At 43.5% G+C, this 25,898-nt stretch overlaps 1 protein-coding gene and 1 pseudogene across 1 annotated transcript in view; one reads left to right on the top strand and one right to left on the bottom strand.

The window, feature by feature from the left end:
- Nucleotides 1–15,425, bottom strand: part of LOC125633748 (spermatogenesis-associated protein 7 homolog) — an 87,971-nt pseudogene extending 72,546 nt beyond the window's left edge.
- Nucleotides 15,426–15,810: 385 nt separating this feature from the next.
- KCNK2 (potassium two pore domain channel subfamily K member 2) overlaps nt 15,811–25,898 on the top strand; it is a 212,007-nt gene continuing 201,919 nt past the window's right edge. Inside the window, exons 1-3 of the mRNA XM_048843166.2 lie at nt 15,811–15,906; nt 16,450–16,493; nt 20,177–20,333. The gene's annotated coding sequence lies outside the window, so the exon portion shown is untranslated. The remainder of the gene's footprint in view (nt 15,907–16,449; nt 16,494–20,176; nt 20,334–25,898) is intronic.

The following is a 25,898-nucleotide window of genomic DNA, read 5'->3' as shown; positions in this document are numbered from 1 at the left end:
CTTTCCCACAAAAATTTAATGGTGGAAGTCACCAGATGGCAGTCACACATAGCGTTACGAGTTCTTTTTCTTAGTGAGCAGCATACAGTCTTTGACGGAATGCTATACTGTCAGTTTGGTTTTGTGAAGTATTTTCTTTGGGGAAGCTATGGCAAGCAGCAAGAGTTTGCTCTCTGCCTTAATCTCTCTGACTACAGTCAGTTATCAGAGTAGACGTTACTACCTGGGAACTCAACATTGTTGGGTTTTGGATTGAGACTTCTGAAAGAGGGCTTTACCTGCATGCCTATTATGATCACCTCTGTTCAAGAACTGGGGTATACAGAGTAAATGAACAAATTGTACTAAGAATATATACAGACTCCCCATCTTTGATTTCTGATCCATCAGAAAATCAACCTACCAGGCCTGATTCTGCTGCCATGAGGCAGAGGGGTGACAGTGCACTATCATTTTTATTTAATGGTGTATTTGTTGTCTGTATAATCTCTATCCAGTTTCTCTGTATTCTTTTCAGTTTCATATTAACTGTACTGTCTCACTATCCCCTGTATGATGTCTCCAGCAACTGCTTGCATCTGTACCAAGCATCTGCTTTAATTTTTCTGGAGTATAACAAAAATAATTTGTGAAATAAAAATGCAACACTTTGTTGCTGAAAGAACCAGGCACTGATGCAAAATATAGCATTTTAATGGGAGACAGACTGTAAATTAAATAGAAGAAAAATCAGATACTCTTAAAGCAGGTAGACAAAAGGAAATGCCCTACCCAGGAAATTCTTTCTAGTGACTATAAGACACAGCAACTATAAGAAGGTGAAAGTAAACATTAGAAGCGCTAAGTAAAAATTACAGAACTCAGGATGCACTTTGCTAGGTTCCACCTCATAATAATGCACAAAAACAACAAGACATTGATAGTGTCATTCACAAAAAAGAGGAGACAGACTCTCCCTGAATATTTAGAATGAAACACAATAGAAGAGATTAAAGACCATCTAAAAGAAAAGGAGCAGTTATTGCTGTAGGAGAGGATCATTCTCCAAGGATAAAGGGCCTGAATTTGCATGTTGCTGAGCACCTCCAGCAAGATGCTGAGCACCTTCAACTCCCATGAATTTCAATGGCAATTTAGAGTGCTTTGTCCCTGGCAGGATTTGACCCCTTCTGAAAAAGAGAGAGTGACAAAGGCAATTCCTTATGAAGCCTTGTCCCCTGTCACATTATTCATTACAGTTATGCTGTCTTGTATCACACACGTCTACTTCTAATGTAGGGGTTTGTTTGTTTTACAAATTTAGGGAGGCATATTATGGTGTGGTTTCAAAGTAGCCACATGGTGTTCCCAGTACTAGGAATGTGCAAAGTTTGAAAGAGAAGTGAGTTTGATAACGCACATTTAAACAGATACAGCATGGGATTTTTCAGATGTTTTCTATTAACCATGCAAGGTTGGATTCAAGTGGGTGTGGATCTTCTTCCCCAGCAATACAGAAATACAATATTTGAGATGTACTATTAATGGTGCACACAGTACCAGTTCTTCCTGCACATACTCCACCACCAAAACACATTTTAAAACACTTTGGTTAACACTTTTCAGCTTCTTAAAACTCAGGATAGTTTCCCAATAGACTGTAATAGCTCTGGGCTACTGTGAGAATACCTACAGGATGTAGCGTTCCTGGTTTGGTATCAGAGGCAGCTCACATCACATAAACCAGAAGATCCCAAACAGCTCTTTATTGCTGTTTATATAGAGCTCACTCTGTCTGTACTATACAGAGTCCCAGCTGGATGCACTTCCTAGTATCTAACTACCAGGTCTTGTAAAGACCAAGTTCACCACTCCAGACTCAATTCACCCCTCACTTTAAACAGCAGTCAGCGACCCATAGGCACCTCCCTAGTAGAGAGAGCCTCCAGGAAGTTCTCAATCAGCCCATACCCAAACTACCCAGACTATGCCCCTCCCTGGCTAGGAATGCCCACTTTTTAGCAGTGGGCTAGACAGCTGTGGGACTACTCAGTGGAGCAAGAGTAACCTCACTCTGAATGGGCTTTTTGGCACTAGGTGGCCACCACTATAATTGTAACTACAGAGAAAAGGTGAGAAACAGCAAGAGAGAGATGAAAGAGGGAAAAAGCATAGCTTTTATCAACTTCCTTTGATATCAAGGAGAGTTGTGCATGGATCTATCCCCATAAAAACTGAAAAATAAGAACAGAAGACAAATACAATAAGGAACACATGAAAGTAAGGGGCAAATTTAACTTCACAGGCAGCTTCTGACCATTCTTCGTCACTTTTCATTAATAGCACCTGGAATGGTAGCCTCTAATAGATTTAGCTGGCAGGATATTTAGAAATGTCTTTCTTTTTTAAGACCTAGCAGCATTAATTCTACATTTTGACTCAGTCTAGAGCTGTGTACATCATCCATACTGCTCTGTGCATCTGCATTCATTACTGGCATTTCTTACAACCAGTACTAGTCTCATAATTTTCTAACAGCATTTTCAAGCATCTTAAATACTAATTAAAACTACCCAATTGCACTAGCCTTATTCAGCTAATTAGCTAGCTCCTGTTTCTCAAGTTGCAGTTACTCACCCCCTCTGCAACAGGGTAACGCTCTAACATGCCTTTCTGTAGCATATGGATCATGGCTCAACTAAAACTTGCAATCCCTTATGCAGTATCCAAATGAGATAACTTGTACACACTGCGGAGCCTGCTCATCAGTGTTTAACCTGCATGTGGTGGCAGGACAAATGAGCTAATTGGCAGGTAGAGCAGCCAAACAGCTTCTCAAGCATGCAGCCCAGCCATTGCATCTTGGTGGGCTTTGGCAGGAAGCACAGTCAAGCACCTGTTTCAATTAAGGCAGAGACACTTTAAGGTAAGGCATTTTGCAGGCACAACACTTCAGACTGCATTCATTAACAAAGAATATGGCCCCCTCCTGGGCAAGTAAGAGCAAAGAATAAATAGGCAAATGCTATCACTTCTGATGGCCAGGAACCTGCTGCCTGCACATTAACTGAAGTTCTTATTATTTTAGGTTCCTTAAAGACAGTATTTGGACTGCTAAGAGTCATCCCCATTTCTATTGCCTAAAAGTTTTCTCCTGACATCCTTTGCATGGTCCCTGTGATGTTTCAGTACTTACTTGTACCTAGATTATTTATTGATTGACTGTACTGTAGTAGCACCTAGAAATCACAAGTGAGATCAGGGCCTCATTGTGCTAGGCACTGCCTAGTGAGAGACACTCCCTGCCCTGAAGACCTTACAATGTAAACAGCCAAGACTGGCAGAGGGTGGGAGAAAGGATGTAGATACCAGGGTGACTGGTGCAAGGAAATATAAAATATGCTTTGTCATCTCTTTCACTAAAGTGCAGAGTCACTCTTTCTCTTTCTCTGGCACAATGATCATCATGTCCTTTCCTCCCTCTTGGCTTTGCCCCCACCCCACCCCTTCAGAGTCAGGTGAGCATTACCTCATCACAGTTCCAAACTGACCAAAGAAAGAGGGGTGACTCCCTCGAGAATCTAACAGATTCTTTTGTTGTTGCCTAGGCCACCGCCCTTTGTTCCTGTGAGGCTGGGCTGGGTTTGTCCCATCCACGCCCTGATGAGGTGTGAATTGCCCCTCTGCTTCTGGAAAGTTTTTGTCTGGGCTTTCTTTAAGACATGAGGATACATTTTCAGCCTCATAACTATATACATGAAATTATAACCTATAACATCACTATAACAATTACTAAAACATCACTATAACAACCATGCTCAGTGCATCATCAGCCTTCTGAAGACACTCAACATGACAAACTTTGCATTGGATATCACACAATCATTTTATAAAGATGAACATGGGGGTGCTGGGTGTTCCCCCAAGGTACAGAGTGCCACAGTAAGATAGCCCACCAACTTCTGAGAACTCTTTGCTCTGCTCTGCCAGTAAAAGGGAGTTTCGTGTGGGTATAACTTACACTGGGAATTAGTCTTGTCTCCTACGGATTTAGCACCAGTTTCAGACATCAGCATAGTTGCACCAGTGCAATCCCTTGCTGTAGAAAGGGCAAAGATGTGGTTTGCCTTTGGTGCAGTTTACCCCTGCTTGCAACCAGTATAAGTTCTATCGGTGTAGCTTGGGCTGGTTTTGATGCAACTACATCAGCGGCTGAAACTGGGGGTCATTCCCATTAAATAAAGGTCAAAAATCCACTTAGCAGCAGCTAAATGCAATAGCAGATATCCATATCCTTTACTGATACATTTCATCTGATGCCTAGATACCATTGTGATAGTATAAATGTTCTTGTTGAACTTAAAGATTTTTACTAGAAAACACCAAAGTAGAAGATTAAAAAGGAAATAAAATCCAAAAAGTTTGAAGGATGTGGAGAAAGGATGCTTAATATGAGGATTACTCATTACTGTTCTCTACCATTTTCTGTGACTTTACATAGATCTTTACTCTCTCCACTTATTTCCTCCTATTTCAGCACTGGTATGGTAAGGTATACACTTCTCCTTCTTATACCACACCTGTCACAATATTAGAATGACAATGTCAATGAGATCAAAAAGAAAAAAGTGAAATGGCACAAGTAATCCATTTTTAAGATGAGTTCGTTTTATTTGGTAAGGAGTTATCAAACTTCTCTGTTTCTGATTAATGCTGAGATACAATCTATAGCTCTTTGGAGCGGTGTTCAATAAGGGTCCTGAACTACAAAATGTATTTTCATAGAATATAAAAAATAGAATGATCTATTATTTATTATTATTATTATAGCATTATTGCTACTTTTCTATGTTGAAACCAGGGGACTGTAAATCAAATTGATGTGTTGGTGTAGTACATTAAAGGTGACAGTCGAACATAGCATCCTATCCAGAGACTGCAGTTCACATTTGAAACCCGTTGGTTCACAGCAGTTAGCAAGGAGAAAGTCATATAGGCTCTTCTGGAAGCAACAGAAGCACAGAAAGAAATAACAGATACATGGTTGCAGGGGAGAAGAAGACGACAGCAGCTTTTTTTTTTTTTTAAATTGATGATGCTTCAATGGCATGCTTTGCACTTGGTCAGGCTGCCAGGAAGCTTACTACAGTACATTAATCACGATCCTTCTCCACTGTAACACTGGGTGCTATAGTGCTCTGTACTAATGGCTTTTTTCTACTTGATACTGGTGATGGATAATTGACTTAAGGTATCACAAAGTAAAAGCAATGTCTGCTACCATGTAGACCTACAGGATCTGTTCTGCCAGAGAAATGGGAACATAAAGCCAGTGAATTTGGCTGGCTAAGAATTCTCACGAGTAGGGGAATCTCTGGGCAGCGCAAAACCAACATAGCAACTCTAGCTATCCACTCATACAGGCCCAAGCTTAGGGGTTGGGGGGACATGGCCAGAGCATCTCTATGCCAGAGCAGTCCACCAGAGCAAGCAACAGGCACAATTTGGAGAATCAGGGAGAATTGGACTTTATAACTTTAAACACTATGAAGTTTTGGCCCCCCTCCCTTTGGTGACATATGCTGACAATGAAACAATAGGAACATATGCGAATTTCCATATTGCATCCGACCCTGGGATCTATCTAGTCTAGTATCCTGTCTCCAACAATGGCCGGTAATTCAGACGAAGGTGTAAGAAACCTGAAGTAGGTAGAGATGTAGGATAATCTGCCCTCCCCCCCCATGTTAGATCTCATCCTCATTCTCTCTAGATTGACTTAAATCCTGAAGAATGAGGTTTTATATTCTTTGCAAACTTTTTGTTATAATTAATTATGAAACAGTGCATACAGGCATATTGGTCTTTTGCCTAAATATCACGGATACAATAAAGAGGATGTCATCCTAATAATATATCAGTATATTTTTGTACAATCGATTATTAACAATTACTTCAGTAGCTGTCTTGAAAACACTTCAACTGCCTTAAATAGCTAAGTAATATTACCTTAGCATTCGCAATATTCCCCAAGTGTTCCTTTTAGTAACTACTGTACTGGGAATGCTGCAAATCGCTAACACCACATTAGCTAATTATCTAATGCACAACTGGGAAGTTTTAAGGAGAGTTGCTGATATCTAAATTACTAGGAAAAAAATTAAAAACAATTTATAGTTAATCTAAAGTTATGTGGTCAAGAGATGGGGGTGAAACTGAAGCAGAATAAATATCATTTACAATCTCTGTTTTATCCAATTGGACTTGTCTAAACAGATACTGTGGGGGAAATCATGATATAGAGCTGTGGTTCTCAGTCTGCTTGAAAATTGCTGAGGGTCTCAGCGGACCACTTAATGATCTTTCCACATGTTGTTTGTACCGTTAGCTAACTCTTGTAAAGCGCTTTGGATAAATGTGCTATATAAAAAAAACCTTAATAATAAACTTTTTTGTTCTACAAACAAAAGCACACAACTCATATTTTATTATCAGTAGTCTTACCTTTCTAATGCGATGGATGTGCCCCCTCTCCCCCGCCGTGGCAGCCTGCAAGTTGAAGCTGGGAAGGAGGGGTGTCTCTCCCTCTCCCCCCAGCCGTGGCAGCCCCTGAGCTGGGGCTGGGAAGGAGGGCCATGTGTCCCCGGCAGCTGCAGCTCTGGAGCTGGGGAAAGTCGCCTCTTTGGCCCCCCCGTAGCCCTGCATGTCCCAAATTCCCTCCACCCCCTCTTCTCACCCCACTGCCCCCTCCCACCTATCTCCTATTCCCCTCAAGGTCACCACCTCACCTTACATGTGCATCTTCTCCTGGGTCAGGCACCTAATTAGTGGAGCCACGCTTGTGTGGCTCCACTAATTAGGTGAGTTGGCCCTTCATTCTCTTGTGTGCGGCCGCCTAGGCGCGCACTTTAGAGGGAACTATCTGCGGGCCACCTGAATGGAACTTGTGTACCACAGTTTGAGAACCTCTGATATAGAGCCTCATCCTCTAGTCATTTAGCACAGAAGTTCTGATGATTTCAATTAAAATTCATTCCATGTGCAGCATGGCAGGATGGGACCAAACAGTCGTGAATGGCTCTTACACACTATAAGATCTTTGGGGCAAGGACTGTCTGTTTGTTCTGTGTTTGCAAAGCGCCCTGTACAATAGGGTTCTGGTTTGACTGGGGCTCCTAGGAGCTGCAGTAACACAAATAAATAATAATAACTATAATGTGTTAAAAGAATGACTGGCACTAATGACTAGCAGCCCCATTGTGAATTATCAGTGTAAACTCCAACTGAAATTAACTAAACAGGAGTTGAGGGGACTCAGCAACTCAAGGGATATACTCAGCAACTCACAGAATCAGACTCTTCGTAAAATTCCATGAGGCACCTATGCCTCTTTAGGCACCTAAATACCTTTGAAAATCTGGCCTTAAGTGAATAAATACGGTTAAATAATCCAAGCTGTGGTATCACTTCATTTATTTTGACAGACGTGCAGTTTAGTTTTACAGTAATTATTAAAGATTTCTCATAGTATATTAGTAAAAAAGACTACCATATTTTTGTTTAAAAAGTCATCCTAGTAATACGAGACATCGCTCTGCTATTAAAAATGACCTGAGAATTGGGGTGAGACCACCACATTATTTGTAAGAATTATCAAATAGGAAGTTTAGCAAAGTGATAATTAGTTAAGTTCTACTGTATTGACATAGTTAACAAAACTTATTTTCCTGAGAGTGTTGGCCTCTTCTTTTTGTTGGCTTTTACTTCTTGGCAACTGAGAAAAACTACATAAAAATCTGGTATAATTACAGCAATTTAAATCTGCTGCATGAAGAGACTGACTGTGTTTTACCAGGATTGTACAAGAACAGACCAACAGTCCACCTAATCCAGACTCTTGTCTGCAATAATGCCCAGTTACTTCAGAAGAAGTTGCAGTTATGGAATAATTTGTTCATAGGTATAGTGTCTTCCTTATCTCTCTTTAATTATAATTGGTTTATGCCTTGGAGTATGAGGGTTTATATCTCTTCCAAAACTCTTAAGAGTGAAATCCTGGCACAATGAAGTAAATGGCAAAACTTCTATTGACTTCAGTAGAGCCAGGATTTCACTCTTAGTTATTTGTTTTTCAATCATCGCTATTGCAAATCAAGGTAAAATCCTGGCCACACTGATAAGAGTTTTGCTATTTGCTTCAGTGGGGACAGGATTTCCCTCTCATTGCACAAATCTCCCATTACAGTTGATAGGAGTCCTGCACAAAAAGGGTTTGCAGAACTGTGTCTGTAGAGCCATCTCTTCAGTGTAAATCTGTGTGGTTCCACTGACTTCACTGGAGCCATGCTGCTTTACACCAGCTGACGTTCTGGGCCATTAATTTGCAATCCTGGAAATCAACTGCAAACAATGGAAGGTTTATGCTAAACTACAAAATGGTCACAATTTGTTAGATTTTATCTTCTTCTTTTTTAACTTTCTACCAATTAAATTTTGGATTTGCAACCTGTTTTTCTTTCATAGCTCTAGAGGTCTTGAGGTGCCATCACAAGCTACTCAAAATTACATGCAGTGGAAATTAATTTCTGGGATGCTAATTGCTGTTTTAATATTAGATACAGAATAATCTTGGCAGTATTTAGCCCTGAAAGCAAAATGTTTGGAGCTTCCAATTATGGGCCCAATCCTACAAGGTCCTGATTTCTTTTTTCCTGTGAAAAATTTTGCACTGACATTTTTTCTTCAAAATACCTTGGGTTTTAGTTGCAAAACCTAACATTTATTGTCTGTTGGCAACTGAATGGTTTTTGATTTGAGAGTGGGATGAGGCATGGCTCCACCTTCAATTTATCCCTTCTGAAACCACTGCCAGCATCATTGGCCAACTACCCTATCTCCTCCCCCTCGCCCTTATCCCCAGCACAAAGAGATGAACTATTGTTGCTGTTTGCACAGGTATAAGGAACTTTCTGCTTTGTCCTCTTCAGTTCATCCAAGACAGAGTAGCCATGTTTAGTCTTAATGCTTAGGCCTGGATTTGAACATCTCCAGAGTTCAGGAGTGTTCAGATCTGGAGCTTTAATTTTTTCCTTTGTAGAGATAAGCTTGGAATCTCAGATACGGTTCCAAACATGTTTGACTTTGATTTGGGCTCATTCAATTCTATTTGGGTCCTACCATGTTTGTAGGCCCATCTATATTATAGTAAGAATCCCTTTTCAAGTGAAATCTTTCTGCTCTAGATCCACAGAGGGGACTTAGACTCAAAGCTGCAATGCCTAACTTTTAGGTGTCCTGCTGCGTTGTGAAATCAACAGAACTGAGTTAGGCACCCTGGCTCCCTATACAACACATGGGGAGAGGTAGGCATCTAAGAATGGAATGCCCAAAAGCACTACACCTGAGTAGATATCTGCCTGAGCCAGCCAAAAGGAAACGCCAAGGAGATGGATATGGCCTAAGACCCACTCTGCAAAGAGTTAGGTGCCCAACAGGAGGTGCCTCCCTCTACAGAGGATTCACAGCCATGAACCCTCTCCTGGACTTAGCCCTGGTCTACACTAGGACTTTAGGTCGAATTTAGCAGCGTTAAATTGATGTAAACCTGCACCCGTCCACACGATGAAGCCCTTTATTTCGACTTAAAGGGCTCTTAAAATCGATTTCCTTACTCCACCCCTGACAAGTGGATTAGCGCTTAAATCGGCCTTGCTGGGTCGAATTTGGGGTACTGTGGACACAATTCGACGGTATTGGCCTCCGGGAGCTATCCCAGAGTGCTCCACTGTGACCGCTCTGGACAGCACTCTCAACTCAGATGCACTGGCCAGGTAGACAGAAAAAGAACCGCAAACTTTTTAATCTCATTTCCTGTTTGGCCAGCGTGGCAAGCTGCAGGTGACCATGCAGAGCTCATCAGCACAGGTGACCATGATGGAGTCCCAGAATCGCAAAAGAGCTCCAGCATGAACTGAATGGGAGGTACGGGATCTGATCGCTGTATGGGGAGAGGAAAACGTGCTATCAGAACTCCGTTCCAGTTTTCGAAATGCCAAAACATTTGTCAAAATCTCCCAGGGCATGAAGGACAGAGGCCATAACAGGGACCCGAAGCAGTGCCGCGTGAAACTTAAGGAGCTGAGGCAAGCCTACCAGAAAACCAGAGAGGCAAATGGCCGCTCCGGGTCAGAGCCCAAAACATGCCGCTTCTATGATGAGCTGCATGCCATTTTACGGGGTTCAGCCACCACTACCCCAGCCGTATTGTTTGACTCCTTCAATGGAGATGGAGGCAACACGGAAACAGGTTTTGGGGACGAAGAAGATGATGATGAGGAGGTTGTAGATAGCTCACAGCAAGCAAGCGGAGAAACTAGTTTTCCCGACAGCCAGGAACTGTTTCTCACCCTGGACCTGGAGCCAGTACCCCCCGAACCCACCTAAGGCTGCTTCCTGGACCTGGCAGGTGGAGAAGGGACCTCCGGTGAGTGTACCTTTTAAAATACTATACATGGTTTAAAAGCAAGCATGTGAAAGGATTACTTTGCCCTAGCATTCGCGGCTCTCCTGGATGTACTCCCAAAGCCTTTGCAAAAGGTTTCTGGGGAGGGCAGCCTTATTGCGTCCTCCATGGTAGGACACTTCACCACTCCAGGCCAGTAACACGTACTCGGGAATCATTGTACAACAAAGCATTGCAGTGTATGTTTGCTGGCGTTCAAACAACATCCGTTCTTTATCTCTCTGTGTTATCCTCAGGAGAGTGAGATATCATTCATGGTCACCTGGTTGAAATAGGGTGCTTTTCTTCAGGGGACACTCAGAGGAGCCCGTTCCTGCTGGGCTGTTTACCTGTGGCTGAAAAGAAATGTTCCCCGCTGTTAGCCACGGGGAGAGGGGAGGGTTGAGGGGGTAGCCACGCGGTAGGGGGAGGCAAAATGCGACCTTGTAACAAAAGCACATGTGCTATGTATGTAATGTTAACAGCAAGGTTTACCCTGAAAGACTGTAGCCACTGTTTTATAAAATGTGTCTTTTTAAATACCCGTCCCTTTTTTTTTCTCCACCAGCTGCATGTGTTTCAATGATCACAGGATCTTCTCCTTCCCAGAGGCTAGTGAAGATTAGAAAGAAAAAAAAAACGCACTTGTGATGAAATGTTCTCTGAGCTCATGCTGTCCTCCCACACTGACAGAGCACAGACGAATGCATGGAGGTAAATAATGTCAGAGTGCAGGAAAGCACAAAATGATCGGGAGGAGAGGTGGCGGGCTGAAGAGAGTAAGTGGCGGGCTGAAGACAGGGCTGAAGCTCAAATGTGGCGGCAGCATGATGAGAGGAGGCAGGATTCAATGCTGAGGCTGCTGGAGGACCAAACCAGTATGCTCCAGTGTATGGTTGAGCTGCAGCAAAGGCAGCTGGAGCACAGACTGCCCCTACAGCCCCTGTGTAACCAACCGCCCTCCTCCCCAAGTTCCATAGCCTCCACACCCAGACGCCCAAGAACGCGGTGGGGGGGCCACCGGCCAGCCAGCCACTCCGCCACAGAGGATTGCCCAAAAAAAAGAAGGCTGGCATTCAATACATTTTAAAGTTGTAAACTTTTAAAGTGCTGTGTGGCATTTTCCTTCCCTCCTCCACCACCCCTCCTGGGCTACCTTGGTAGTCATCCCCCTATTTGTGTGATGAATGAATAAAGAATGCATGAATGTGAAGCAACAATGACTTTATTGCCTCTGCAAGCAATGATTAAAGGGAGGAGGGGAGAATGGTTAGCTTGCAGGGAAGTAGAGTGAACCAAGGGGCGGGGGGGTTCATCAAGGAGAAACAAACAGAACTTTCACACCGTAGCCTGGCCAGTCATGAAACTAGTTTTCAAAGCTTCTCTGATGTGTACCGCGCCCTCCTGTGCTCTTCTAACCGCCCTGGTGTCTGGCTGCGTGTAATCAGCAGCCAGGCAATTTGCCTCAACCTCCCACCCTGCCATAAACGTCTCCCCCTTACTCTCACAGATATTGTGGAGCACACAGCAAGCAGTAATAACAGTGGGAATATTGGTTTTGCTGAGGTCTAAGCGAGTCAGTAAAGTGCGCCAGCGCGCCTTTAAATGTCCAAATGCACATTCTACCACCATTCTGCACTTGCTCAGCCTGTAGTTGAACAGCTCCTGACTACTGTCCAGGCTGCCTGTGTACGGCTTCATGAGCCATGGCATTAAGGGGTAGGCTGGGTCCCCAAGGATACATATAGGCATTTCAACGTCCCCAACAGTTATTTTCTGGTCTGGGAATAAAGTCCCTTCCTGCAGCTTTTGAAACAGACCAGAGTTCCTGAAGATGCGAACGTCATGTACCTTTCCCGGCCATCCCACGTTGATGTTGGTGAAATGTCCCTTGCGATCCACCAGTGCTTGCAGCACTATTGAAAAGTACCCCTTGCGGTTTATGTACTCGGCAGCTTGGTGCTCCGGTGCCAAGATAGGGATATGGGTTCTGTCTATGGCCCCACCACAGTTAGGGAATCCCATTGCAGCAAAGCCATCCACTATGACCTGCACATTTCCCAGGGTCACTACCCTTGATATCAGCAGATCTTTGATTGCGTGGGCTACTTGCATCACAGCAGCTCCAACAGTAGATTTGCCCACTCCAAATTGATTCCTGGCTGACCGGTAGCTGTCTGGCGTTGCAAGCTTCTACAAGGCTATCGCCACTTGCTTCTCAACTGTGAGGGCTGCTCTCATCTTGGTATTCATGCGCTTCAGGGCAGGGGAAAGCAAGTCACAAAGTTCCATGAAAGTGCCCCTACGCATGTGAAAGTTTCGCAGCCACTGGGAATCGTCCCAGACCTGCAACACTATGCGGTCCCACCAGTCTGTGCTTGTTTCCCGAGCCCAGAATCGGCGTTCCACAGCATGAATCTGCCCCATTAGCACCATGATGCATGCATTGGCAGGGCCCATGCTTTCAGAGAAATCTGTGTCCATGTCCTGATCACTCACGTGACCGCGCTGATGTCGCCTCCTCGTCCGGTATCACTTTGCCAGGTTCTGGTGCTGCATATACTGCTGGATAATGCGTGTGGTGTTTAATGTGCTCCTAATTGCCAAAGTGAGCTGTGCGGCCTCCATGCTTGCCTTGGTATGGCGTCCGCACAGAAAAAAGGCGCGGAACGATTGTCTGCCGTTGCTCTGATGGAGGGAGGGGCGACTGATGACATGGCTTACAGGGTTGGCTTCAGGGAGCTAAAATCAACAAAGGGGGTGGCTTTACATCAAGGAGTATTTCAGGCAGGACTTCACGGAGGGTTCCAATAAGAAATGGTGCACCTAAGTTATTGTTCTTATTGGAACAAGGACGTTAGTCTGGCCTCTGATTGATACATGGCTAGATTTACCTTGCTGTACCTTCTCTGTGAGTGACTGCAGTGTGACCTAGAGGAATGAGTCCCCTAGACGGGGGACGGGGGGGGGGGGGGGGGGGGGGGGGGAAGAAAGCAAATGAGTACAAAACAAATCTGGTCTATTTCTTGTTTTGATCCACTCCATCTATCTTTTACATCTTTGGCTGGCAGCAGACGGTGCAGAAGGACTGCATGCCATCCACATCTCATGGCTGCCCGGCAGAAGATGATGCAATAGGACTGCTAGCAATCCGTATCGCCTGCCTGCTCACCATAAGACGGTTCAATAGGACTGACTGCAGGACTAAAGAGAATGACCTGGTCGAGTCACTCCAAATTTAGTCCCTGCGCCCATGTCTGCCCAGGCGCTCCTGGCCGATGTGGCCAGGAGCACCTCGGACATGACGAGGACGGCTACCAGTCATACTGTACCATCCACTGCCACAAGCCAATGGGTTGCTGCTACTGTGTAGCAATGCAGTACCACGTCTGCCAGCACCCAGGAGACATAGGGTGACGGTTACCTGAGCGGGCTCCATGCTTGCCGTGGTATGGCGTCTGCACAGGTAACTCAGGAAAAAAGGCGCAAAATGATTGTCTGCCCTTGCTTTCACGGAGGGAGGGAGGGAACGGGTGCCTGACGATACGTACCCAGAACCACCCGCGACAATGTTTTAGCCCCATCAGGCATTGGGATCTCAACCCAGAATTCCAATGGGCAGCGGAGACTGCGGGAACTGTGGGATAGCCACCCACAGTGCAACACTGCGGAAGTCGACGCTTGCCTCGGTACTGTGGAAGCACTCTGCCGAGTTAATGCACTTAATGCACTTAGAGCATTTTCTGTGGGGACACACACACTCGAATATATAAAACCGATTTCTAAAAAACTGACTTCTATAAATTCAACTTCTATAAATTCGACCTGATTTCGTAGTGTAGACATACCCTTAGGAGCCTAAGCCAGGTGAGTCCCTTCTCAGAAGAGAAATGAGATACTGTCCTTTTTTCTCAATAGACCAGGGGTTAGAGCACTCAGGAAGACTAGGGGAGGCCCTAGTTCAAATCCATCCTCTGTCTCATATGGAGTAGGGACTTGAACAAGGAGCTCCTATGTCCCAGGTGAATAACTGACCCACCAGCCTACAGGGTACGCTGATGTACAACACTCTTAATCTTTCCTGTTGAAGCTGTTCTACTCTTTACAAAATAATTAACTATGCATTGGAACAGCGACTTGAACACAGGCCTCCCCCCAACCTCTCTAACCACTAGGCTAGATTCTAGTTTATGATTCTTACTAGGGCTTACCTGTGAGCTGGGCATTCAGTAGCAGGATGGAGGCAGCTGTGTGCGTGCCCACCAAGAGAAATACATGCACTGGGGGCCTTTATTGGCATAAATTTAGGCGACTAGGGAATTAAGGCACCTATAAGATTAGGCGGCACCACAGCATGGGTTTTGAAGATCTAAATTTTGGATGTAGATGTTTAAAATGGAGGCTAGACACCTAAATCCCTCTGGTGTCCAGCTCTCGCTCTTTCTCACCCTCCATATTTTGCAGCTCAATTGATGTACTAATTTGAAGGCCAGCATCCAACTACATGAAAGGAGAAAGTCCCCAAACCTGATGAAACTAAACAACCACCTGTGGGGAGGAGACTTTTTTCTTTCTGTTTTTGTGTGTGCGGTGAATTTCGGCCGCTGAAAAGCCTGAGGCGCTCTGAGCAGAGCCAGAAACCCCTCGCCCAAGGGAGCGGCTCCTAGGTCGATCCACTAGGCGTTGGAGCTCGACGGACTGAACACAGCACCCAGTCAGACCAGCGAGGAACCCCGCAGGGGACTCAAATCCCAGCTCCCCCCCAGTATTTCTCTCTTCCCCTTTGTAGTTAAAGCGAGGACGCCTCACTCTGCACCCGCCCGCCTGTGTTCGGCGGGGCAGCCGGCGCCCTGGTTACCTGGGGGAGCCGCGCCGGCTGCGGCCATGGCTCAGTCCCCCTGCCCCGGGGAGCGCCGCAGCCTCTGGGGCGTCCCTCCACCCCCCTCGCGGGCGGGCGCAGGAAATGTGCCGAGGCCTTGGGAAGGGCTACTCAGCCGCGTGATTATCCCCATAACAACGGGAACCAGGGGCCGGTCGCCCGGGGAGCAATGAGCGGCGCTGGGCAAGCGGGACCCCGCCTGGAAACCAAGCGAGCGCGGGCCCGCCCGGGGTGCGCAGCCGCCCCTCCCGGAGCTCTGTGAGCTGCCAACCCTTCCCTGGGCCAGGAGGGGGCTGCACCTCCCGCCCTCTGCCGCTTCCCTCCTCCTGCTGCGTCAGGACAAGGCCTGGCCTGTGGGTTCCCCCGGCCCCCAGCAAATGGCCCAGAGCAATCACTGAACTTCTTCCTCGTGCGGGGCGAGGCGCAGAGTGTGGCTTCGGTGTCACCTCAATTTCGGTGCAAAACTGGTGCAAAAGATGGCCGTGACCTCACCCATCTCTGGGGCAGCAGGGGGAGACGAGGGCATGGTCCTCCTTAGAATTTCCAGGTAAAGCTGATGCAGAAATACAGATGGGATTTTGCAGACCTGTCCCACTCTGACCCCCAAATCTCTCTGTCCCCGGAGAAGTTGAGGGCTGCCCAAGGTGGGGCAGTGTGCCTCGTGCCCAATGTTAGAGAGGGTTCCTCTATTGAGTGGCATTGTGACTTGGCACACAGGGTCACAGGGCCCAACCTCAGCCACATGAAATGTTGGGAGGTCTGACAATAAGTCAGTGGCATCACCAAAAGTTTTGGTGCAAAATGGGTGCAAAATTCTGGCACCACCAGAATTTCCATGCAACATCTCTAATTTATAGGATTATTTTTCCTGCTATGAGATTTCACATCCCCTCAGAGCATCTAGTAAATAATACAGTATTTTATTTCAAAGCAGTAGTGTTTACAGGGTATTTTAAAAGCTTTTTACATTATGTCTATTTATAGATTGTTCTTTTCTATTTTTAGACTTGAGTCTGGGATTTCTACTGCAAAGGTTAGAAAAATATGTCTGGGTGTGGTTGGTTAACCAGAAATCAATTTTTATTTATAGAGCACTTCTTGTGTGAAGAGGACTCCAAGTGCTGTTAAAATGTGGTAAGTACAGCCTGAGTGATAAAAAGTGTCAATTCACCAGATTAAAAATTTAGAACTCTACAGTGGCTTTAAAACTGCTAATAGAAATAATGTTCTTGACATCCAGGGCTATAGCTTCAGTGAATTATAGACAAAAGCCTTCGTGCCAAAGGTTTAATATGAGAGAAGGATAAAATAACCAGGGAACTGTACATTCAGACTCAAGACAATCATATATTTAGACACTTTCTAACAGGCATCTTTTTCAAATAGTTATGACAAATACACCCCAGAAATATAATGTTGTGGATGGAATTGGAGGGGAGGGAAATGATTACAGCCTACCAGAAAGAAAAGAATAGCAGAAAAAATAGTTATAGTATATACTGGCAGAATAATACATTAGTGATTATAGTAAGTCATATGTGAGCCATCAACTAACAATCATAATCCACTGTTTAACTGTCAATAGCTGGTCTTCCAAATGAGTTTAGAAACAGGCTTTATTGTAAGAGCACATTAGTGGTAATCATTTTGAGGGCATGACCTTACTAAAGGTATGGTCTCCTCTTGTTTAGTAGATTAAATTCTCATTTATGATGATGGGAGTTGTAGACATATAATTGAGGCAGCAGCTAGCCCTTAGGGGGATATGCTCCATCATCAGAGTCCAGTGTGTACATCTCAGAAAAGTGACTGCAGCGTAAGCCAGGCTTGTTGTGAATTGAGACATTCCATGGAGGACCTGCTGGGGTCTGCTATACTCCTAAAGCATGCTTATCCAGACTGCTATATCTCCTGCCTTTCAGATTACGTAGCTCCAAAGGTAAGTGTTAGTAACTCTAGATAATCATATGGGAACTGGAAAATCCGCAATGGGAGGAGTAAGTACAGAAAACAATGTTAGCTAAAACTGCCCAGCTATCATGTATAGGTAAGATGTGTAGCATATGTGACTGCATGCAACTCCCACCTTGAGTCATCAGCAGACATTAAACCTTGGAACTACAAGGCACAGCCCTTAACCACGTGACTGAAAGAAGTAGCTCTATTTGCTGTTAGTAGTAACAGATGCTTAGCCTCAGGGATCTAGCCACAAGGGAACACAGCACAATTAGTTAGTGAGTTACACCTGCTATTTGGCAGAGAATATGCATGTACACTCTGTGCATGACAAATAATGCTTGTTGTTACTTGGGTGCATTTAAAACCACTGAAGTGTATAAATTGCAGAGCAGAAGTTACTGCAGGGCAAAATTAATTTATGAGTTTTCTGGAGAAAGCTCAATAGTATTCTAGTATCCCATATTACAGTTACCCTGACTCCTTTCCAGTTCCCGCACCCTCATTTCAGACTTTGGCTGAGATGGCCCAAGCAGTGTGTCTATGATAAGTCACAGGTATTGTGGTTTGGTGTTGCCCTGTTGTTTTGCACTAAAATGTATCCCGCTCTTCTAGCAGCAATTTATAATCTGTATCAGTCATGGGAACATATTGCTCACTAGGAGGAGGGCTGGATACCTGCATTTGGCAAAAGGGCCAAATTCTACCCTTTGGTAGTAAATATGGAGAAAGAGAGTTTATCTTGGGGCTTATTGTGCTATAGCCATGGGAAACACCTACTTTTCTCCTTCTGTGATCAAGGAGCAAGTCTCAGTGAGACTTTTGTTCAAATGTTTTTGCTCTTCATTTCAAGGATCATTGCAAAAACTTCTCCCAATTCCATGTACCATGTTTGCATAGTGTGTATTATGTCCCTCTCTGGTGGCTGGTCTACACAGAGAATAAGAGCCTATGATTTCTGCCTGTTAAAGGAGCTATTCTTTTAGCTGAAGTGGTAGAAGTATGTGCTACAGAGATAAAGGTTCTATGTTCAAACCCAGTTGGTGACCTATCCTAGAGGTTGTTACAGTTACTCCCAGCAAAAAATTTTGATCTGTTGTTTATCACCAACTTTTGGTTTTGAAATATTTCAAAAAACATTGTTTGTTACCAAATATATTTAATTAGGGAGGCAGTGTGGTTTTGTGGACAGAGTGCTAGTGTGGGACTCAGGAGGCTTGTGTTCTGTTCCCAGTTCTGTCACTGGCCTGCTCTGTGATCTTATGCAAGTCACTTCACCTCTCCCTGCCTCAGTTTTCTCATCTTTAAAATGGAGATAATGATCCTGACTTCTTTAGTAAATCACTTTAAGAGCCCTTTCTCCAACACTTGCTGAAAATGAAACAATGTGGCCAGCCTTTGTCTGTTCCCAATATTATAAAGAATACTTAAATAGTCTAATGTCTGCAAGTAACCTCAGAAGAGAGGAATTTGATACTGGAAAGATCTCAGTTTATGAACAGCATCAATCACCTGAATAGTGAACACTCCAGAGAATTGTGAGCTCTGTAGAACGTTGGCACATGCAGAAGTCAAATAGTATTCATGCAGCTTTTCCTTGTTTAAAAAAAAAACACACTGGTTTAGCTGTATGACAAATACCTTGTAGTCTAGACCACAAACTTATTCTGTCTAGAACAGAGACATCCTTAAACCTTAACCTAGGAGACTTCTGAAAGAAAATGAGCATACATGAAGAAGAAGCATACATGAAGAAAGAGAAGCACTAAATATTACTCCAAGAGTTTCTTTTCAAAGATATGGAAACTGTGCTGATTCATCCTAAGTAGGAGAGTATTGAGAACTTGAGTGCTTTATTCACTAGATTTAATAAGAACAACTGCACAAAGGGGAGGTAGAACTCTGTTCCTAGTAGTGGTAGCTTCTCTGATTCTACATTCAGTAGAACCTGCCTAGCTGTACCAGAAAATTATTTAGCAGTATCTGTGTATGTGTATTTAAAACTAAATAGTGAGGTGGAAATGTTGAGTGATTTGGGACCATATTTGCTATTCTCTTCAAGTGAGGTTTCAGTTTTAAAATCAATGGTACAATGTGGTCCCTGGTCTTTAAAAACAGGTTTTAATTTCAGTGCACGTTAGTGAGAGATTTTTGGGGTTATCCTGTTAAGAAAAATCTCCAGCAGGAACTGATCCTGTTAATTAATATATTGATTTACTAGGTAACATAAAGAGAAACAGCTAATATGTATGTATAACCGTATAGTATTTATATCAGGAGAAGTTCCATGCTAGCTTTGTGAAATCTTGTGTTTTAATATCTTCCAATAGCTTCACTTATAATCTAAGCACATTTCAAATTGAAAAGATGTGTTTTTCCCTTAAGCCTACAAATTCAACCAGAGATCCAATCATTAAGTGAGGTTCTTATTACCTTGCACATCATCACAGTGATAAAGTTTCTGCAAGTTATGCCTTAACTTTCACTTGACCAGCTGATCTTCACATATGTGAACTGGTTAGCCTTGAAATTATCACACATGACATAGTTCTGTCAATGATAGACAAACAGGGATGTAGCTCACTCTTCCTGACTTGTTTTGGTGCTGCAGGAATAAGAAGTAATAAAAAAGTGTTTTTGTTACAGAAGTCAGCAGATGCAACTCTGAATTCACACAGGGAACAGATGTGATCAGGAAAAAGATACAATGGGTCACTTTTCACAGTAGTACTGCAGTTTAAGACAAACTTGCCTAGATCCTAACTGAATATTCAAGAGAAGGCTGCTCTCAGACATACTAACACTTTTTAAGTCTCCTAAAACCTTTTATAGTCCTTAAACACTCCCTTTTCTCCCATCAGCCGTTGCATCAACTGCAGAGAAGGAAAAATACCATTAACATCTGATGTGGCAGAAGTAGTGCTTTTCTGAAGAGCTGCCATTACAAATGCTTCCCTTGGGACCCAAAGTCTCAGCTGCAGAAGATCTCTGGTCTGATACAGGCTTCCTCGTCAACAGGTAAGCACTGAGACTTTTATTCCATTTTAATTTAGTGGAAAAGGCTTTTACCCCTGTTGTACTTAATTAAGAGTCTCCTTTTCTCTCCTTATACCTGCAATCTTGGAGAGGGGAAGTAAAGCTTTGCTGAGAGAGTAATCTGATAAGGAAAAGAGATTCAGAAGGTTGAACAGAGTATGGATGGGCAGCCGCAGAAAGGGAAACAGAGAAATCTAGGAACTCTTCAATCTCCCTTAGACTTAGCTTCTACTGTTGGTGCTAGTCAACATAGCCACAACCTTGACTGTAGTTCCACTCTGATATAACTAGGCAACAAGACCTTTGATTACATTTTATTTTGTAGAAGTAAGGTAATGCCAGTCCCAGTCAAGATACTGGCTTCTAACATGAAGCATCTCTAAAATGTTAAAGAACTTCTAATGTTAAGATGGAAATATAATTCTTCTTTCCAGAGTGGCTTAAAAATGGTAATCCCTGGTTGTCTTTTGTTTGAGAAGTAGTTCATAGTAAATAGCTTTGTATTTTGAAGCGTAAGAGAAAACAAAAGCATTGCACTTAATGATAGTGACATTTCAGCTATGTTGTTTTTTGCCCTCCATTTTAATACAGCTCCAGCAGGAGAAAATACAAAGAAAATTACAATAAAAACATCAGTCTGGTCCTGCAATGCTTATCCAAGTGAGTAGTCCCACTTCAGTTGGGCTACTCACAGAAGGGTTGCAGGATTGGGTGTTTAATCAACTGTTTAAAACTTAGACTTAAACATTTAGTAGAACCCAAAAGGAGACCCCGAAAAATTCAACATTGTTGCACTTTACAAGCGGCACAGCGACTAAACAAACATGGTTGAGCGATCTAGTGGCAGCAGGAGACCTGCTAATGCAAATACTTAGTGGAGTGACTCATAAAAATAAACCAAAAGAAAAACATTAATCAGCTTGCTTTTTTAAAAACTTAATATCTTAAAAGCACAAGCAGATCAGCAAGCACAAACTTTGAACACAGCTTACACATATAAGCTGTATTTTTGTGTTTGTTATCCTGTACTTGAATGTGGCATATCCAGGAGATTTCACCATAGAGTTGAAAGTAAAATAACATTTCTTGTTAAAACACAAATAAAACTTTTTGTTATACTTGCAAGAGGTGAAAACATCTGAAGAGCTTGCCTAGCTGTCTATATATACTGTGCTGCTCATCATTATGGTATATAGTGGCTAGTCCAGACATGGCAGACTGGGATTGTAAGATTTTAGGGGCAGGTATTGTTTTCTTGGTTTGTTTATACAGTGCCTAGCACAACAGGCTGTGATCCTTGCGTGGGGCTCTTAGGCGCTACCACAATACAAATAGAGTAAAACAAATATTGAGAATAACATTTTAAATGCAATTACATTGCAAAACCTATTTAGAAGTTCTAGGAACTCATTCTCAGAAGTGCTTACTGCCTCCAGCCCCAACTGAAATAAATGGGAACTATGAGGACTCAACGCTTTTGAAAAACAGATCGGTAATGTATTGATAGGAATCGATTATATTCCTCTGTGTGTGTGTCTCTCTCTCTCTCTTTTTTCCCCCCTTCATATGTTTTCAGTGGATTGTATTATCATAAACTAAATGCATTGCAATGCCTATTTAGCTTGCTATGCAACTTAGTATACCTTCACTACTCTAGGAATGTGTTAAATAAACCCCACTACTTCTAAATCTTCCTTCCTAGGAACAGTGATGACAGGATTTAGACCAACAAACTAAAACCCTGATTCTGTAACTAGCTGTGCTAGTGAAGAGTCCATTGACTTCAGTGTGGTTCTGTGAAGACATGAGATTGGGGAGTGGTGGTGTATGTAAATGCAACTGCTTGGAGGATAGGGACTTAAAAAAGCTTTTGTCTGTAGTCACTGCATGCAGTGATGCCCAACTATTACTTAGGCATGAAACAGTTTTGTTAAGGAAATATCTAAACTAATGAGGTTTAGCTTTTGCAAGAGAATGGACAGCGTGACAATACTTGGGCCAACACATGAAAATTAACAAGTGCTCAGCACCTTGCAACACTGAGCTTGGCACAAAGATTGCAGGATTGGGGCTACTACTTTTAAACCTAAAACTAGCATAAACCACATCACGTAAAATCTGTAACCCCAGTGGCATTACACACAAGAACCAACGTAAATTCATCTGCCCTGGTTACTTTACTTACATCTGTTTACTTACCCCTTTAAATAGGCCTTAATGAAATGATCAGAGTCATTCCTTTGATTGAAATGGTAGCAGGAACGTCTGTTCCTTTGTCTCTTGTCTAATACATAAAGAGCATGATTTGATTCTTGCAATCCTTAATTTCTGGCTGCAGTAAACTGTTGGAGCAACATGTTTCCAGCCACTGGAAGGAAGCCTATTTTGCTATTATCTTTATCATTAATTTGCAATAATCATCCAGAAACTCAGACTGGCAGGAAGGATAAAAATATAGAGACAAGCCTTAAATAGCTTGTTGACGGATAGCGCTGGAAATAAATTTAACATCAATTTCTGCTACAGTGAGCACCTGCTTCTATATGGCATCATATTGCTTAAGATGGTATGGTACAGAACATGTCCTGAACGGCAAATCTTTCCCCCTGTTCCACAGGAACCAATGTGGAACTGAACGCTGCAGTGGGCAGAAGGGAAAGAGGATTCAGGGAGCCTGAACTCTAAAAAGCGTTTACTCACAAAACCGTGTTGGTGACTCCTCCTCTATCTGGATTCACCCACCCACCATTGTCCCTTGATGGAGCAGAAGCACTGGAGTTTGGTAGGCTCTGCAGGAACAACCATGGAATGGTTCTGCTACTACAGTACTCTGGAATCTGGGGAAGAGAACTGTTTCTCCCCAGTCGCAAAGAATCCCCCTATGTCAAGTCTGGCAACACAGGCTTGGTGTGGGGTAGAGGAGATTTTTTAACTCATGTAGGCAGGGACCCAGGTTCTTATTTGAGCACAGCTGTCCTATGTTCAGGACTGTACATATCTATGGTGCCATATAAGTAGTAGTATTTATTGGCTCAGTTGTAGAAATGGGTAAAAGCAAGAATGGTTTTGTAGGATAGGGTTTTACCTTTGCAAAACCAAACCCAAAGCTGGTTTGGATTCAGGTCTCACTTTATCCAAGCCCTCAAAGATCAGAGGGAAGGTGAGCAGCATGGTTCAGCTAGATAGTTATGGTTTTGGCCCACCTGTAAACTTGTTCCATACCTAACTAGAGCAGTGATCAACTGAATTGTAAGTGTAGTACTGTACTTTGCTTAAGAGCCTTTGGTGAGGGACTTTGATTATTATTTCAGAGAGCCTTTGACAATGTCAAAATATTCACAACAAATCCTCCTTTTGGATGCACACAGGTGATTTCCCCCTGGGAGTGACATGCATGGACGTCTGAGAGCAGTATTTTATTCTAATTGCGATTGGACTTATTACAATGGCACATAACATTACAGTCCCATACTATTTGTTACTTTGTAACATCACACTGTCCATACCATGTGGGGCCCTCTTCACAGGGCTCTGTAATAGGCTTGGCTATTCCTTCCCGACAAAGATGAGGAAGAGTTAGAAACCCATGATTTGTCTGACTCCTCCTATAATAACCTTAAATAAATGTCATGCACATAACCTTATGACTCCTTCTGGAAACTGATAACTTACTGTGCATAAGAACATAAGAACGGCCGTACTGGGTCAGACCAATGGTCCATCTAGCCCAGTATCCTGTCTTCCGACAGTGGCCAATGCCAGGTGCCCCAGAGGGAATGAAGAGAACAAGTAATCATCAAGTGATCCACCCCCTGTCGCCCATTCCCAGCTTCTGGCAAACAGAGGCTAGGGACACCATCCCTGCCCATCCTGGCTATTAGCCATTGATGGACCTATCCTCCATGAATTTATCTAGTTATTTTTTGAGCCCTGTCATAGTCTTGGCCTTCACAACATCCTCTGGTAAGGAGTTCCAGAGGATGACTGTGTGTTGTATGAAAAAAATACTTCCTTTTGTTAGTTTTAAACCTGCTGCCTATTAATTTCATTTGGTAACCCATAGGTCTTGTGTTATGAGAAGTAAATAACACTTCCTTATTTACTTTTTCCACACCAGTCATGATTTTATAGATCTCTGTCATATTCCCCCTTAGACACCTCTTTTCCAAGCTGAAAAATCCCAATCTTATTAATCTCTCCTCATATGGAAGCTGTTCCATACCCCTAATCATTTTTGTCACCTTTTTCTGAACCTTTTTCAATTCCAATATATCTTTTTTTGAGATGGGGCAACCACATCTGCACGCAGTGTTCAAGGCGCAGGCATACAATGGGTTTATTTATATAGAGGCAATATGATATTTTTCTGTCTTATTATCTATCCCTTTCTTAATGATTCCCAGCATTCTGTTCGCTTTTTTGAATGCTGTTGCACATTAAGTGGATGTTTTCAGAGAACTATCCAGAATGACTCCAAGATCTCTTTCTTGAGTGGTAACCAGTATCAGGAGGTAGCCGTGTTAGTCTGTATCCACAAAAACAACAAGGAGTCTGGTGGCACCTTAAAGACTAACAGATTTATTTCAACATAAGCTTTCGTGGGTAAAAAACCACTTCTTCAAATGCATGGAGTGAAAATTACAGATGCAGGCATTATATACTGACACATGAAGAGAAGGGAGTTACCTCACAAGTGGAGAGCCAGTGTTGACAGGCCCTGATCGATTGGCCCTGTCAACACGGCCCTTTCAACACTGGTTGAGGTAACTCCCTTCTCTTCAACAGAACTCCAACTGGCCATCACATACAGTCCTCAGCGAAAACCTCTCCAACGCATCATCAGTGATCTACAACCTATCCTGGACTATGATCCCTCACTTTCACAGGCCTTGGGAGGCAGGCCAGTCCTCCACCCACAGACAACCCGCCAACCTGAAGCATAGTCTCACCAGCAACTACACACCGCACCATAGTAACTCTAACTCAGGAACCAATCCATGCAACAAACCTCGATGCCAACTCTGCCCACATATCTACACCAGCGACACCGTCACAGGACCTAACCAGATCAGCCACACCATCACCGGTTCATTCACCTGTACGTCCACCAATGTAATATTTGCCATTATGTGTCAGCAATGCCCCTCTGCTATGTACTTCGGCCAAACTGGACAGTCCCTACATAAAAGGATAAATGGACACAAATCCAATATTAGGAATGGCAATTGTGACGGGGCAAGGCCAGATAGCTATATTAGCTCCAGGCTAAACAAATCCCTGGTACCAGGTTAAGTGAAATGGAAGCTGCTCCAGGTCAATTAAGACACCTGGGGCCAATTAAGAACTTTCCAGAAGGCAGGGAGAATGCTAGGTTGATTGGGACACCTGAAGCCAATCAGGGGCTGGCTGAAACTAGTTAAAAGCCTCCCAGCCCATCAGGTGGGTGTCCATGTCAGGAGTTGTGGAAGGAAGTTGCACTGTTGGAGAGGCTGAGTAGTACACACCACATCAGGCACAAGGATGGAGGCCCTGAGGTAAGGGTGAAGT

Source organism: Caretta caretta, chromosome 3, assembly GCF_965140235.1.
Source record: "Caretta caretta isolate rCarCar2 chromosome 3, rCarCar1.hap1, whole genome shotgun sequence".
NCBI lineage: Eukaryota > Metazoa > Chordata > Testudines > Cheloniidae > Caretta > Caretta caretta.
Note: the sequence above shows the minus strand (reverse complement) of the source record. Positions and strands in the feature narration are given on the sequence as shown.